This window comes from Arctopsyche grandis, chromosome 10, assembly GCF_051622035.1.
Source record: "Arctopsyche grandis isolate Sample6627 chromosome 10, ASM5162203v2, whole genome shotgun sequence".
NCBI classification, from domain to species: Eukaryota; Metazoa; Arthropoda; class Insecta; order Trichoptera; family Hydropsychidae; genus Arctopsyche; species Arctopsyche grandis.
The window spans coordinates 29,055,478-29,072,352 of NC_135364.1; the positions used below are offsets into that span (position 1 = coordinate 29,055,478).

General features: G+C 32.1%; 1 protein-coding gene across 1 annotated transcript in view; it reads left to right on the top strand.

Annotated features, from left to right (window-relative positions):
- The window catches only part of vex (somatomedin B and thrombospondin type 1 domain containing protein vexed), a 188,962-nt gene that overhangs the window by 59,095 nt on the left and 112,992 nt on the right, over positions 1-16,875 (top strand). The gene's annotated exons all lie outside the window — the stretch shown is intronic.

Below are 16,875 nucleotides of genomic sequence, written 5' to 3' on the forward strand. Positions count from 1 at the left end.
GTTTTTACGGCCGCCCTATTCAATGCAAGACGTTAAGCCGAAAGCCGGCCCTGTATAACAGACGCGAATTGTCTCACAATTTATGTTTATTTTTTTTTTCGCGTCGCATCTCCCGTATAAGTTTTGTATGTTTCGAAGATGTTAAAACGCGAAATTTACGAGCCGTTAAGTGCGAAATTCGATAGTGGACTTTAAAAATGCAAGACACTTGCCGGGAACTATGCTCGAACTTAAAAGTCGTATCAAAAGGTTCGCATATCGTTTAAAATTAATGTGCAATATGTGGGTGGGGGGTGGGGGAGGGGAGTTTTATAAGAACGCTCGTGCACGTTAGCAATTTGCATACATATTGGTTAAATATGCAAAGGCACTCGATAAAAACTTATTCGAGTCGAAAACTTTTTTTATTTTTATTACAATGTTTGTTTTACATTTTTACGCATCGCACATGTGTTGCTGAATCGAATCTTTTGCAAGGTCGAATTTGGATAGTGTCGTTTGTATGAATTCGATTTTAAATTATTTTCGGTTTAAAAGTTTAGGGTTCAGAGGATTATTGTTGTTGTTTATGCTTTTGAGTTAGTGTGTTTGGATAATAAAGTCGGCTGTATAATATTATTATTTAAGTTGGATCTTGTTTAAATATTTTGTTGTTTATACTTCGCTTTGCTTTGATATACGAATTTTAATTTAAATCTTAATTTCAATGCTAGGAATATTAATTTAAATGAATTTTTAAAAAGTATAATTTGATTAGCATTCGTAATATTTTGAATGATTAAAGAAAAAATTCATAATGCACATATTTCGTTGAAACTAAAATTATACTGCATTATTTTATTTATTGCTATTTTTTTAATTTATATTTCTCCATTTTTCATAACGTGTTGCCCCGGAGTGACAAATATATATGGTATTTAACTTGTACATACATACATATCATATATATATATATATATATATATATATATATATATATATATATATATATATATATATATATATATATATATATATATATATATATGTATGTACATAATATCGCTATTCTGTCTATCTGTTTGTTTGAGATAACTCACGCCGTACTATATGTAATAGTCGTTTCGATATTTACTTCAAAGCCAAAACGCTGCCAAAACGCTGTCAAAACGTATATACGAATAAAATAACAAAAGAAAAACTTCTATATATACTATTTCCTACCAATAACTCCTCTTGGCAGAGAATTTACCGCCATTTATTGAAAATTTATTTAATTAATAATTTTTTCTATTGCTGTTTTATATTGTGTACATGTAGGTAGGTAGGTAGGTAGTTTGTAGCATTTTTTCATTTTAAAATTTAATATATTTAAAAGGTATTTGAAAAAAATTCAACAGCATGGGGATTAAACACATGACCAACAACACATTTTTTTTATTTAATAACTTTATATTCCAACACCCGTGCGATGATATGTCATCGGGTATAATACTAGTTATACATAAACATATAGATTATAAGTTTTGAAATCATAATCATATAACGGTGACATGGTGGGGTAGGATGGTTATTGCCAACTTGATGGAGGAACCATTCCAACAGTGAAATCAGATAATTTAGGCAGACTCTGATAGGAAACGATCATTTTGGATTCACAAATATCCGAGTCTGACCAGCAGCACTGCAGAAATACTCCAAATACAAATTCTCTTCGATGGAGATCAACGCAGAACTTAAATCCGGGAACCTCTCAGTGGTTAACATTAACGCAAACACCGAGCTATGCTGCTGGTATATTTTTTTTACATAATTATTAGTAAAAACCAAATATTCATTAGCTTTAGATCAGATTAGAGTTTATAGCTCAGATTTGTATGATTTTTCCAATTTTAGTATTTTAAACTCTTATAATTTTACAATCACAACTAGTATTTCAGTCAACAGATATTTTTTCATTTATTTTTCATACAATGATAAAAGTTATTGTTGATTGTTAATGAAATGCGGTTTTTATTTGATTTTGTGGAAGAAAAGTCAACCGGTTTGTCTTATTTATAAGAGTTATATGAAAAATATATTATCAACAATAACTTTTATCATAAAATTATAAAAGTTATTGTTTATAGTTAATGAAAGACGGTTTTTACTTACCTCTTATTAAGTTCACATGGTTTTCGTGTTAGTGGTCATTTTTTATATCTCTTATCTCTTATCCGATCGTTTTCATACTTTGCCATACTGCTCATTTTGGTCATCAATATACGTTAATGTATCGTCTGCCATTACGTTGGAGATAAAATATCGTATACAGTGCGGATCAAATATACAGAATCTCGGGTACGGTGACGTCTATGACAGTACGGCAAGCTACCATAATATATCTTCAACCTTTTCGCCTTTATATGGCCATTTTAGATTTTAATTGTTTAAACGCCTATAATTCACTCTATATTTTATAAAATTTGCTCTATAGGTTCTCATTATCTCTAATATTTAAATATTTATAGTTTTAACTCTCATTTGTATATATAAATTTCAAATTTGGCGTCTAGCTTCATGTAATGTAATACACGATATATATTGATTTATGGCCAAATATGTCAGATCTGACATTTCACGGCTAAAAGTATATCTCTTCACGGAGTTTTATCTGCGAGATAAGTATTCAATAAGAAGTTATGTTGTATCTAATTGTTAATATGATTTATTATTTGATTTTGTGGAAGAAAAATCAAGAGTTATATGAAAAATATATTAAGAGTATTTGAACTAGATCTGTTCTGATCAGCTGGTATGATCTTGCTATAGGAATATCCAATCTATAGTTATGTATTTTCTACATAATCGAACTTCACCAATTTCTATGTGATGATTAGCAATAGACCGTTTCAATGTTATCTCATCATGATCAATTTGGTTAGAAGTCATTGAAACATCGTTAAAGATTAAAAGGCTTAATAGCACGATCGAAATACCTATGCGGGACGATTTACCGTGTTGGAACATTGCAAGTTACGCCTTTCGGTTGGACAAAAAAAAAAATAAAAAAAGGAAAGAGCATTGTGAGGATTCAGCTCTTCTAATTAACTTTATTGGCAATAAAGCTTATCATGATAAAGTGCTCAGCTCGAGAGCGAGCGAGTAAGCATCTCACGGACCGAAGTTTCCGTCGCTGAAAATTCTGCCGGTGGAAATGTAGAGACGCTTTTCCGGCTTCTTCTCTTCTTCTTCTTCTTCTTCTTCTTCTCATACATCCTCTTTGGCGATGAGGATGTATGAGTACACGTGAGCCGCGAACTATGTAGATTGGGGACGTGAACAAAACTTTTCATCTCACATGAATATTTATTATTTACGTTATGCATATGTATTCACATAATAGCAGTCGCGCTCACACATTCGAATAATGAGTAAATCTTCCCGGGTACTTTGTGTGGGCTTATATTTTTTTATTATTTTTATGAAAGCTTTCTGGATACAAAGCGTATTAATGAATTTTATCACAATGGAATTTTACATACATAAGTGACTCATTCCTCTATATTTTTTTCATTTATGTAAATGCGAATGAAAGTCATTTGTTTTCAATTTAAATTATTTTAAATATCAAAGCTTTAACTCCTGGGCTTTACTTATTAATTAACTTAATTGCAACATATTTATTTATTATTTATAATAATAATAACAATAATATGACCAATGTGACCTGACAGGTTGCCCCAAAGTGTGACAACAGTCTTCCAAAAAAGGAAAATAACAATAAAAATTACCAATCATTCATCTCATTCAAATAGACTTGTGTTGAACCTCATGAAACAGGTCCAAATGCTTATCTATCACATTAAGGAACCGGAAAGGCTTTACAAGAAAAGAGTTCTTGAAAGCAGACATTTTCGCAGGAATAGGTTGGAAAAGTAAATGATGACGCAAAGCTCTACCACATTCAGGCGCCGAAAATTTAATTCTAATAAAATCGAAGGGTTATTAATTCTTCCCTTTAAAACTCCAAAGAAATATTTGGAAATGGCAATAATCCTTCTGGAAGATAGTGAGTCAAAGCCTAGCATACCTTGTAAAAAGGCAGTGGGAAATAAATAGGGGTAATATTTATGTATATTTCTTCATATAAAGGCATCTAAGAAACTTTTTGTGACATCTTTCTATCAAAAGATATATACATATATAGTGGGTAGTGGAGTATTCAGAAGTTAAGAAAAATATATTAACTGAAAACGGTTCAGATTTCAGCTACTTTTTACAGTATTTTGGTACTATTTGAACTCAATACTTAAATAAGTAATCACGCAGGTGACAAAGACTCGAATAAAGACACAAAGTGACGAAGATACGGACATTCCTACGCTTTTTTACATAAAATACTAAATAAAATTATATAATATGACTACCAGGCTTTGACTTTATAAACAAATTGCTAGAAAAAATTAGAATTAAGAACATTGTATATTCTTAACCTGGCGTACGCTGAAACTATTTCCTCGTATCGTATACTTTAATATACTTTTATACGTTTTCGAAGAAAAAGTTCGTCGATGTATATCTTGTATAGGGCTTTTCGAAAACTTATATATGTATGTATGTATGTATATGAAGGGTTGACCCTATAAAGTTGTGCTCATTGATCTATGAGAGCTTTCTCCTCAAGTCAACATAAATCCCGATAAGTTTGCAAGATTAAGGTACAATATATACAGTATAAATGGGTATATATTGAAAAAGTTTTACTGGATTAGTTCCATTTATTTCCATAATCCGTTGATTTCCTTTTTATTACAAAAAAAACTACATATTATATGTACGTATGTACATGTGTATTGATAGACTTTTGTGAAAGGTGATTGTACTGATGATTTAATCTTGACGCATTAAAAGGTTCATCAGACGAGTTGCCATATTAATCAACTCAACGAGTAATATTGTTGAGATACAATTAATTGCTCTCAATTTCGTTTCACATTTTTACGACATTGACAATTGCTTTTAATTGCTGTCCGAGAGGAGTCATTTTATACGGCCATTTAAACTGTCTGAACTCTCCGTGTAAGCTTTAATGGGTATTTATCATATACGTTTGTCGAGAATGGGAAAGTTTGCGATAAAAGAGTATCGTTATAATGATTTTCGGATTATCGATAATCTTCGTAAATGGCTGCCGTCTCTCGGAGCTTTTCCCAGTCGTGAGATTTTCAATGTAATATCTAATTTTATATTATGTATGGGTAGGTTTATATTGTTGGGAGATTTTAGTACAGCCGCTTCGGGGATATAAATGAAATCCGGTCATCAATGCGAGTTAAACTTTTGCAAGTTTAATAAAGCGTAAGGTTAGAAAGTTTTACGATCGAATTTTTATACTTTCGATAATATAAAATGCTACTATCGCTATCGCTGAGTTATCGAATTTCAATTATTTCTTTATGTGAAGTTTCCTTGGGTGATTTTTTTTCATTTTTATTAAGATAGCTTCTGTACTTGAGAAGGTATAAACAAGTCCGAGATATACATAGTTGTATAAGTACATGTAAATCATTCCGTTTGAAGTCATAAGACTAATCAAAAGGTAAATAAATATGTAATACTGCTCTCAAAGTCGAGAGTTCATATATAATACATGTATATATGTTTACATATTATAACGTATTTACTTTTAAATTAATGCAATAGTTTTAATTAAATTTGTTAGTAAACTAACCATCCTCTGGTCAATTAAAAAAATCTTTAAAGAAAAACAAATGAATCTTAAAAATGGAACCATTCGAAAAATTTGAAAAACCATCAAATTATGACTCATTTTTTACATTATTTATTCATTTCATCAAAAATATACACTCGCATTTTACAGATCGCTCCAAAATCACGAGTGTACTTATACAGATACAATACAATCATTTTATTTTATTAAATTATACTTATACAGATACAATACAATCAACATAAATAATAATTTATACAAATTCTTACAAACATCCACTGTGTCATCTATGTAGTAATTTTTGCAGCATTTTTATATTCAAATTGACGAACCTCAAAACGCTGAATACTTGACATTAGCAAGAGAGATAGGAAAGGGGATGCCAATTGTACATGAAATGTTTCAATAAAAATCAGAAAATTGGCAAAACCTGTTAAGAAACGATCGATCTGGAGTTACAAACTAAGATCTGGTTAACAGCGGGACTCAAGTGGTACTTGAACCTCTGCTCGAAAGCAAAATATTGTTACGTACGCCGCGAATTAAGCAAATAGAATCTCAGAGACTATGTGACCGTTCAAGGGTTATCTGTTAACGGATTAACTAAGTGCTTGCACTTACTTCCAGGATTATATCTGGACTCTAAGTGCATTTAGGCTAAACAATGACCGTTATTAGTCCTTTCTCAGAATCGGTACGGGAGACCTAATTTCGTGGGAATACATATCCGAATACGTGACTATACAATAGGTAAACAGATTAGACGTCCTGAGAGATCTACCCTTTATAAGGCGGTAGGTAGGCGATATCATGTCATTCTGGACTCAGCACTGCCAGTGCGTGTATCTCCTTAATCATCAATAAATGCTGGGAAACGACTAAAGCCTTTTACTTGGATCCTCCACCCACCCCTTTATACTAGCCATTAATTATACTAGCCATTAATCCACGCTGCTGGTTAATATGATATTATATAGATTATTATATGAGACATTAAGTCCCAAAATAGCAGTAATAAAAAATATGTAATATGTTGTTATTGATTGGTTTTTGTGTTTCCTGTAAAGTTGATCAAAAAGGACTTATGTGGAGCCATAAAGATATGTATTAATTTGGGTTTATTTTAAAACGTGATAAAATACGTAGATATGCTTCGAAGGTAGCGTGATATGATCCAACTTTATTACCCATTAGGGAAAATCGAATATCGAATCCACCGATGGAAAATTTAGCTTCGTATAAAGTGTTACGTCACATCGCAAGTTTAAAATAACGACTGAATATATGTATGTATTGTCGCGTTCCAATGAAAGATTAAATAAATTTTCCTTTTTAAAACTACTTGGTTAACTAACCAAAATTTCTTTACTATTATAAAACGTTACATTTATCTTATTGATATAATTTAATTATGGAACGAAGAATTTAAATAAGATACGTAGAACTGTTTCACTTTAACTTTGCTTCACTGTTTAACTATTTTCTGCTGCTGATGTGCTTACTACTACTCTCGGAGTCTCAATGGTGATGACTACCATTCTCGGAGTCTTGATGTTGATGACTACCTTAAATTCTAACAGTAATGAGTTTACCTTTAGCCAGCAGTTTGGCTTAACCATGCGATCACTGGTTCGACCCGCCAAAACTGCTGTTTAGATTTGGGTGTTTTGTGACTCCAAATGGATCGTTTCTCTATCAGAGTTTGCCAATTTTATCTGAACATTGTTGAAACGGTTCCTCAAATTGGCAAATAAATACTTTCCTGGTGTCACAAAAAATCTAATGTATTATTGTGTATAATTTGTAAAAATTATGAACAAAATCTAAATTTACAGATGTCTCAATAATCATCTGCATTTATTCTGTGTATAAATTGTAATAATTGTGCTCAAAATCTAAAATCCATAGATGTCTGAATGGATTAATTCCGCACTTAATTAATTGCTAAAATTAATTCAATGATCCTTGCGGCCGTATATATGGATGTACATATGTAAAATAATAAAAATAGTTAGAAATCCTTGCGGAACGGTCAGTTTTAGATTTAAAGGCGAAAATCACAAACACAACACACCACAATGGAACTGTCAAACTATTGTAAAAGTACCGTTAGCAGCGTAGGTAGTCATAAAAATCGAATGTACGGCCAGCATCTTCTGACGATCGCATATATCACTATCAATGTTCAGAGCAATATGAGTGACCTAAATATATAAGAGAGATAATGAGAACCTATAGAGCAAATTTCATAAAATATAGAGTGAATTATAGGCGTTTAAACAATTAAAATCTTATATCGCCATATCAAGGCGAACAGGTTGAGATACGGGACGAACGCTTATTAAACGTCAGGGAGATTTACTTTCCGCGTGTTTAAAACGCGTTGTATACGATATTTTATCTCCAACGTAATGGCAGACGATACATTAACGTGTATTGATGACCAAAATGAGCAATATGGCAAAGTATGAAAACGATCGGATAAGAGATAAAAATGACCACTGACAAGAAAGCCATGTGAAACGTAAAGGAGGAATGTAAAAATGTCTGGCCGTATATTTCATGTATGGTTTTGAATCATGTAATGATTGTGTATTTAAAATATATATAATTTCTTGATATTTATAGTGTACACTCGTCGTATTAGAGCGATCTATCTTTTATTATATCAATCATATTTTTATTACAATGAAGTGTTGAAAACACGTGTCGTACAATTTTGGCTAGTCAGTGTTTAAGGTGTGCTATAAATCAAAGGTATTACTTATTAAATTAGGTGTGCCACAAATCAATGGTGTGTCTTATCCCCACTGGTTAGTCAACTACATTGATAAGCGAGGTACATAACAGTATGTATGTTTATAAAAGACTCAAAGGTCACAGTGGAACGTAAATATCTCGAGCAATAATATTTGACCGATAAAGAGCAGGGGTTAAGTCCCACGGCGGCATTATTTGTAAAACTCAAACAGAGATTACTCATGAATGTGTCTCCGAGATACAAAAAGCAGCCGAGGAACCGACGTTTATCGGCCGTTTTTCGAGATAAACTGCCGTAGAGGGGGTGGTGGGTGGGTGAGGGGGTTGTAGTTTGAATATCACGAGAGGGATGCACCCGACCGTCGTCATCCGGCTCGACAGCCCTGGAATGAAAGGGAAACAAAGCGCGATATGAATGAAAACCCGTCTTCCGGGCCAAAGAAAACTGATTCGCGAAATCTTCATTTTGAATTTTAATCATTGGAAAAATGTCACTTTTGCGCATTCGGCGTCTTTTGCATCACCCTGTTGCATTTTCACTGTTCATTATATCAAGAAATGTAGAGTGAAAAAAATGCCTAAAAGAAACCGCACTGTCCAAAAAGACCATCGTATTTGATGATATTTATTTATTTTTTACATATATACCAGGAGGGTCTTACAGGTAGCTTCAATGCGCCTTCCTGGCCAATTACAAACATTGCAGCATTTTTTTTATTATACAAGTCGTTTGTCTGTCTGTCTCGTATAAGCTCCTAAAACACTCAACCGATTACGATGGAACTTTCAGGATTTATTGTATGCATGTCCGGGAAGCTTATTGTGAAAAAAAACGGGAAAAAACCTATTAATAATAATATTCGTAATTACGATTTTTACCGACGTGTAGTCAAAGAAATGTGTTCGTTGGTAACCACGTTACCAGTTGGTTGGTTGATTAGTTGTGCTACAACCATCACTTGAAACGGGAACGGGAACGGGAAAGGGAACGGGAAGGGGAATTGCATGCCTTATTCTGGCATTGCAATGCATGCCGAGTTCAGTTAGTGTACTTATAAGATTTATTGAAATTGTGAAAAAAATAAAATTTTAACACATTAATGATTTTTTAACTATGTAAATACCGCTCAAAAATAAAAATTTTCAATTCAATTATCATAATTTCGACATACTTTTGACCTGTTACGTATTCTGTAAATAATCCTATTAGAATCGTCGCAAAAAATGGAAGTTTGAGTTTGATTTTTAAATGCTTTTTATTATTACTAAATTATGTTCACAATACATCTTATATATATATATATATATATATATATATATATATATATATATATATATATATATATATATATATATATATATATTTTTATTTTTTTTTTTTATTTTTTTTTTTAATAGCTACTGATCTACTGATCATTTTCTATTATACAATTTCAATTTAATTTTGTAAGTAATCATAGTATTATACTATTCTAATGTTAATGTACAGCATAATAGGAAAAATAGCTCAAAAACCTATTTAAAATTCGTATAAATGCTCATAATACATCTAATACATAATATTAATTAAATACTCTCTAAAATCGACGATATAAAGCAGATTGTGTTTGGGTAATCTGTATTTATACCTGAAGGGTATAGACATTTAGTTGTAATCACCGAGACTCTTCACAAGTGTGTTAGTATGGTTATTAGTGATCCTGTCATAGAACCTTCTGGTTAGTTTGTTAGTAATGACTGTAACAAACGGAATATTAAAAAAAAATGGAAGTAAGGAAGGGGATAAAGCACCTCTAAAAGTTTTTCTTGTTAACCAAACAACGTCATAAAAACAGGAAAAGCGGAAATGTTCGACATTGTGTAGGTACAATACCCGAATACGAACATTTATTTATATGGTAATATTTTCCGTACACTGTCAGAACAATGTGCCTCCTTTCGCCTCGGTACACATCTCGACTTCCAGCCTCGCCTAAGTGAAAGAAGACACAATGGAAATGCGGAAAAATAAACAATTGCAAAAAAAAAAGAAAACAAAAGCCACACTCTTGACGTCTCGCAGCGCACCGGTCCGATTCACATTTTCCCTGCAAAGCGGTGAATTTTTAATAATTTCCCTCATTGCTACACGTTTTCGCGCTTTTCGATTAATTCCACTCGCGGGAAGAAAACTCTGAATTTCCTCCCTAACCATTCTAACCTTTCCCTGTGGCTGACAAAATTAAGCGAAGCCATTGTGTCTGTATAATATGTGGGTGGGTTTGTAATTGCGAGTGTAACCGTTTTACACCGCGGAAAAACCGCTTACAAGTTGTACGGCATTAATACGCTAAACTGTGCCGAGAAAGCTCCAATTGAAATTACAGCAGGAATTAGTCTCTAGTCGTGTCTTTAAATGGATGCAATTAACGTAATTTTAACGACATGTGACTGTGTGGTGTGTACGTAAGTGTGTAGTCAATTCGAAAGTGACGTGGATTATCTCGATCGGTACTGAAACGCGGAAAATCTGCTGAAAATGCAATGCGGAATACCAGCTATTGCTGTCTACATACAATATATACCAACATATACGTGATTAATTTTATTTTATTTAAATTGGCACACATGCAGAATAAAATATAAAAAAAGAAAGCATTACAGTGAGACAAAAAATATACAAATATAAATGAAAATATTATTTATTCCATGTACAGAGAGCACCACATGGTAATATAAGGCAAACAAAAAAGAAAAATTACAAAAACATATTAAAATTAATAAACAATGAATGACAATGAAGGTGAAGAAGCAATGTCACCTTCACCTTTGCCCTAAAAGCACTGAAAGAGTTAGCAAAAAGGTCGGGACAATCATCAATAAAATCATAAAGATGGCATATATGTGCGATTTTACTGAGAATAATTTAATTGTAATGAGAAAAAATGCTAGTAAGCTAAATTTTTTTTTTCATTTATACCAGAAAGGCCTAATTGGCAAACCGAATACGCCTTTCTGGCCGGAAATATTTTACATTGGATACAAGTGTGATTAGTATTATACAATACATATCATATCGATTAACATCCATTATTAATACATATCAATTAACATTCACCGAGAAATCTATAAATTTATACAATTCAGCAAAATTCGAGATTGCTGAAAAGTCGAGATTTTGCGAGAAAATAGCTTAAGTTGCCAATTTGTTTCTACATAAATGTAAAATTGACAATTTGTTTCTACATATCATATCGATTAACATATATTATATATATATATATATATATATATATATATATATATATATATATATATATATATATATATATATATATATATACATATCAATTAACATTCACAAAGACATATATGGTCAAAATCAAATTTGTTGCATTTTATACAATTCAGCAAAATTCGAGATTGCTGAAAAATCGAGATTTTGCGAGAAAATGGGTAAAGTTGTCAATTTTTTTCTACATTTAAAATTGCTAATTTTTTTCTACATATATCGATTAACATCCATTATAAATACAAAACAATTAACATTCACAGAGAAATCTATGGTCAAAATTAAATTTGCAGCATTTTATACAATTCACAGATACATCTATGATCAAAATAAAATTTGCAGCATTTTATACAATTCAGCGAAATTCGAGATTTTGCAAGAAAATGGGTAAAGTTGCCAATTTGTTTCTACATTCAAAGTTGCCAATTTGCTTCTACATATCATATCGATTATCATCCATTATAAATACATATCAATTAACAGTCACAGAGACATATATGGTCAAAATTAAATTTGCAGCATTTTATACAATTCAGCGAAATTTGAGATCCCTGAAAACCCGAGATTTTGCGATAAAATGGGTAAAGTTGCCAATTAGTTGGAATCGTTTCAATGAAAATCAGATAAATTGGTTAGCTCTGATAGGAAACGATCATCCTGGAATCACAAATCCAAGGTCTGGTCAGCAGAAACCAGTGGAATTTGAACCCGTGACCACTTTGTGTGTCTACTATTTATTCACTATTCTATTCTTCTGTATAAAATATAATAGATTGAAACAACTCTCATTACAGAAATATCGGAAGTAGCAATTTCTGCAAATTATAAATAAAAACTTATACTCAAAGCATTACTTTAAGTTTGTACGAAGTGCTTTGAAGCACTATCAATTTATAAAGACTTTTAGCTCGCTTCTGAAGAAACCTTTGAGCACAAATAATACACCACTTCAATTAATCAAATACATCGACCTATAAAAATGCACTTGAGACTTAATACATCAAATATGTAAAGATACAGCTCGTTTTTTATTTATCAGATATACAAATCTATAGTGTTCTATTTAGAACCAACCAATATTCCGGTATAACTTAAAAATAGCTTTGAAAAAGTTTGGAGCCCGGGGCAAATGCATAAATTCCCGAGCAATGCCTGGTAATGCCCAACTTAATCAGACATTATGACTAGTAGGTGTTTATAGATGAAGGATAAGTTATAAACAAGTCCGAAAATGAGGAAGTGTGAATCAAAACGTGAAAGAAGTTGGGATGGAGTGAATTTGGAATACTTTCTGGTGAACAGTTTGGGTCTTCTGAAATTTTCACCCCGAGAAATGCTGGGAAATTCCTCTAGATATATGTATGTAAAGCACACCTTTCAAAACTTTACAAAACTTAAAAGATTCGAGTGCTGTATATTAATACGTATGTTCATCAGTGATTCTTACATTAAATTTTACCGCATAATTGGCAAAAGCGACTCTATAGCGAGACCGATACAATACTATAAGTTACTTCATATTTGGAAATATAAATATAAGATGTATATATTTAATTATTCTTCATTTCAAACAGAGTGGTTACAGTTTGGAATAGTCTTCCCAACAATGTAGTAAATTATGAAAACCTTAAAAAATTTTAAAATAAGCCAGATGTCTTTCATAAACTGAAAAGGATTTTTGTAATTCTTCTTTTCCAATATAATTTTTCGTTTTCTTTTAGTTATTATGTTACCGTTCCAGATATTTTTTATTTTTTTTTATATTTTGGTATTTCCTCTTATTTCGTTTTATTTTCATGTTTATTTTTTTTCTTTTATTTTATTATTGTTTTTTTTTATTATTTAATAGCGGTTTTACCCGGCTTCACTCAGTATTTGTAATATAAACCGCTTAAACATTGCCAATATAATAGTAAACATTTGTTTAAATTTATTTGAATAGTTTTATTTTATTAAAATTTATTTGAATAGTTTTATTTTATTAATATTTATTTGAATATTCATTCGTTTTTTTTTATCAAATTGAACGTCACGGATTCTACGAACCAAACAAACAAACAAACATACAAAGTTTCTTTCGAAATTATATATTAGATATAAGTCCAAACCCCCCTCACCTTCCTCATATATTTTTAAGTTAATAAATAAATTGACAAAAACACAGCAATACAATTGAAAAATATTATGGATTAATTGGGGGTAAAAAAATTGAAAAATTGCTATATAAACCCATGCAAGTTTTTAATAACCTTTTTAATCAAAATAATGATGTAATTACTAAAAAAATTACGATTTTATGAAAAAACTACTTCCACTACTACTTACAAAGCTCACAGTAGGCATTTGTATGGGAGTTTCTGACAAAACAGTGACTTTCTCTTATCAGTCAAAATTAATTAACCAATTCTCTCATCAGTCAAAAACAATCATAACCAATTCAATTTAACTGAAATCTAAAATTGATGAAAATTTTCATCTATCGATACGACGCAAGTTCCCCTCAAAGAGAATCGTGGGGAATGTAATACTTGCATTTTCCGCTCCACTGTGCTATTATTTAAGCCTCATTTGAGATTTCATCCAGAAGTATAGTCAATTCGCACTCTCATACTTTCCATGGATTGGCGGCCGCACTTGAGAGTCACTGCATCTTCATACAACCACTTTAATCCGACTAATGCAAGTTGGCTCCGGTTCCGACATCCAATAACACGTCGGAACTTTTTCGGTTCGGTTCAAAGAGGGTACCAAGTCATGGGTACGAGTACAAGCACAAGTCGTGTAGTACGTGCACGTGGCAAGCCGGATCTCCATCTCCGATAAAGTGGGGTGGGTGGGTGGGTGGGTGGAGACCTGCAGAAACGGGGTTCGTTTTGTCTGCACATCGCAGTCTGGGAATAGGACTCGCACTACGTATCTAGTATTATGCGGGTTTCGCGAGACCCGTTCCATTTTGCTTCTCTGGTTCTGTTCCCACTCCGTTTTATTTGCCTACCTTTGTACAGAACGCCCACCCATTGTCGGTCGGGTAAACGAACAAACCACTCCAAATAGCTCTTTGTGTGTATACTTTAGATGCTGTGTGTGTGTGTGCTATTTTGCCATCTCTCGCCGAATGTTGTGAAAACTTTTGTGTTCGATTTTCGCAATGCTGAGAGTTCTGAAAAGGATGCTAATTTCGAAACAAGTCTCCTTCATTATTCAATTAACTTGGCGTTTCTAGTGTTTGTTAAGTTTGTGTATATGCTTTTTATTATTACGAAATTATTTTCACTATACATCTTATATCTATTTTAATAGCTACTGATCTACTGATCATTTTCAATTTTACAATTTAATTTAATTTGGTTAGTAATCATAGTATTATATTATTCTAATGTTAATCTACAGCACAATAGGAAAAATAGCTCAAAAACCTATGTACAATCGTTATAAATGCTCATAATACATCTAATACATAAAATTAATTAAAGACTCACTAAAGTCGATGACCTAAAGCAGATTGTGTTTAGGTAATCTGTGTGTTATACCTGAAGGGTATAGACATTTTTTTGTAATCACCGAGACCCTTCACAAGTATGTTAGTATGGTTATTAGTGATTCTGTCATAGAATCTACTGGTTAGTTTGTTAGTAATGTCTGTAACAAACGGAATATTATATATGGCATGCAGTTTTTTCAAGTTAGTATATATGGGTGTATTATAAATTATTTTTACGGATTTATTTTGTATTACTTGGAGCTTGGAAAGATTAGTATTCGAGGCGTTATTGCATACAGGTGAAGCATAGGTTAATAATGGTAATATGAGCGCGCGATATAATTTTATTTTATTTTGAGTTGATAAAGAACTATGGCGATTAAATATTGGATATATTGAGGATATACCCCGCATCGCCTTGCATTGTGTGTATGCATTGTTTTTGTATATTGCCAGTTTTTTTTCAATGTACAACTTCTACATACATATGTACTTCGCTTATCAATGTAGTTGACTAACCAGTAGGGTTAAAACACACCATTGATTCGTGGCATACCTAATTTAATAAGTAGCACCATTGATTTGTGGCACACCTAATTTAATGAGTATATAGCACACCTTAAACGATGACTAACCACAATTGTACGACACGTGTCTTCAACATTTCATTGTTTTAAAGATAAAAATCATTTACATATGTAGATCACGATTTGATCACATAAGTTAGTCATCACCATCGAAACTCCGAGAGTAGTAGTCATCACCATCGAGACTCCGAGAGTAGCAGTCAACACATTAGCAGCAGAACAAAGATAAAGTAAAACAGTTCTGCGTATCTCATTTAAATTCTCCGTTTCATAATTAAATTTGTCATTTTTCGAATATATCTACCAATTTGACGTAATAATAATAATAATCTTAGTTAGTTAACCAGAATTTGCTAATTTTTCTTATTTTGATTAAAAAGGTTCCTGTAAAATTGACAATCTTGCCCATTTTCTTGCAAATCTCGAGTATTCATCAATCTCAAAATTTTGAAATTGAACTGGTTAGCATATAATGCTTTCAACAAAGTGATCACGGGCTAACATCCCACTGGTTTCTGCAGGCCAGAGTTTGGGTTTGTGACTCCAAGTCGATAGTTTTCTATCAGAGTGTGCCAATTTATCTGATTTTCATTGAAACGGTTCCAATATATTGGCCACCTGACCCATTTTCTCATAAATCTCGTAAAAGCAGTTCTATTATTATAACATTTCTCTGGTATTGAACGAATAATGCAAACTATTTGTATTTAGTTCGTTTTAAAATATTTTTAAAGATATTTAAATCAGACTATTATTGACATTGACGATCTTCAATGTCAATTTGTATAGTCAAGGACATGTGTTAGTTGGTAACCACGTTACCAGTTGGTTTATGACGACACGGCTTTGAAGAGACACGAGTTGAGCTCCAACCATCACTTGAAACGGGAACGCAACCGGAACGGTAACGGGAACGAAAGCAGGAACGGGATCGGGAACGGGAATTGCATGCCTTATTCTGGCATTGCAACGCTGCAATCTGGGTTCAGCTAGTTAAATATAAATATATTTAAAAGGTATTTAAAAAAAATACGACTGTCATGTATTTATGTATGTACTTTTTCGTTTATTTTTGGCCCAAAAG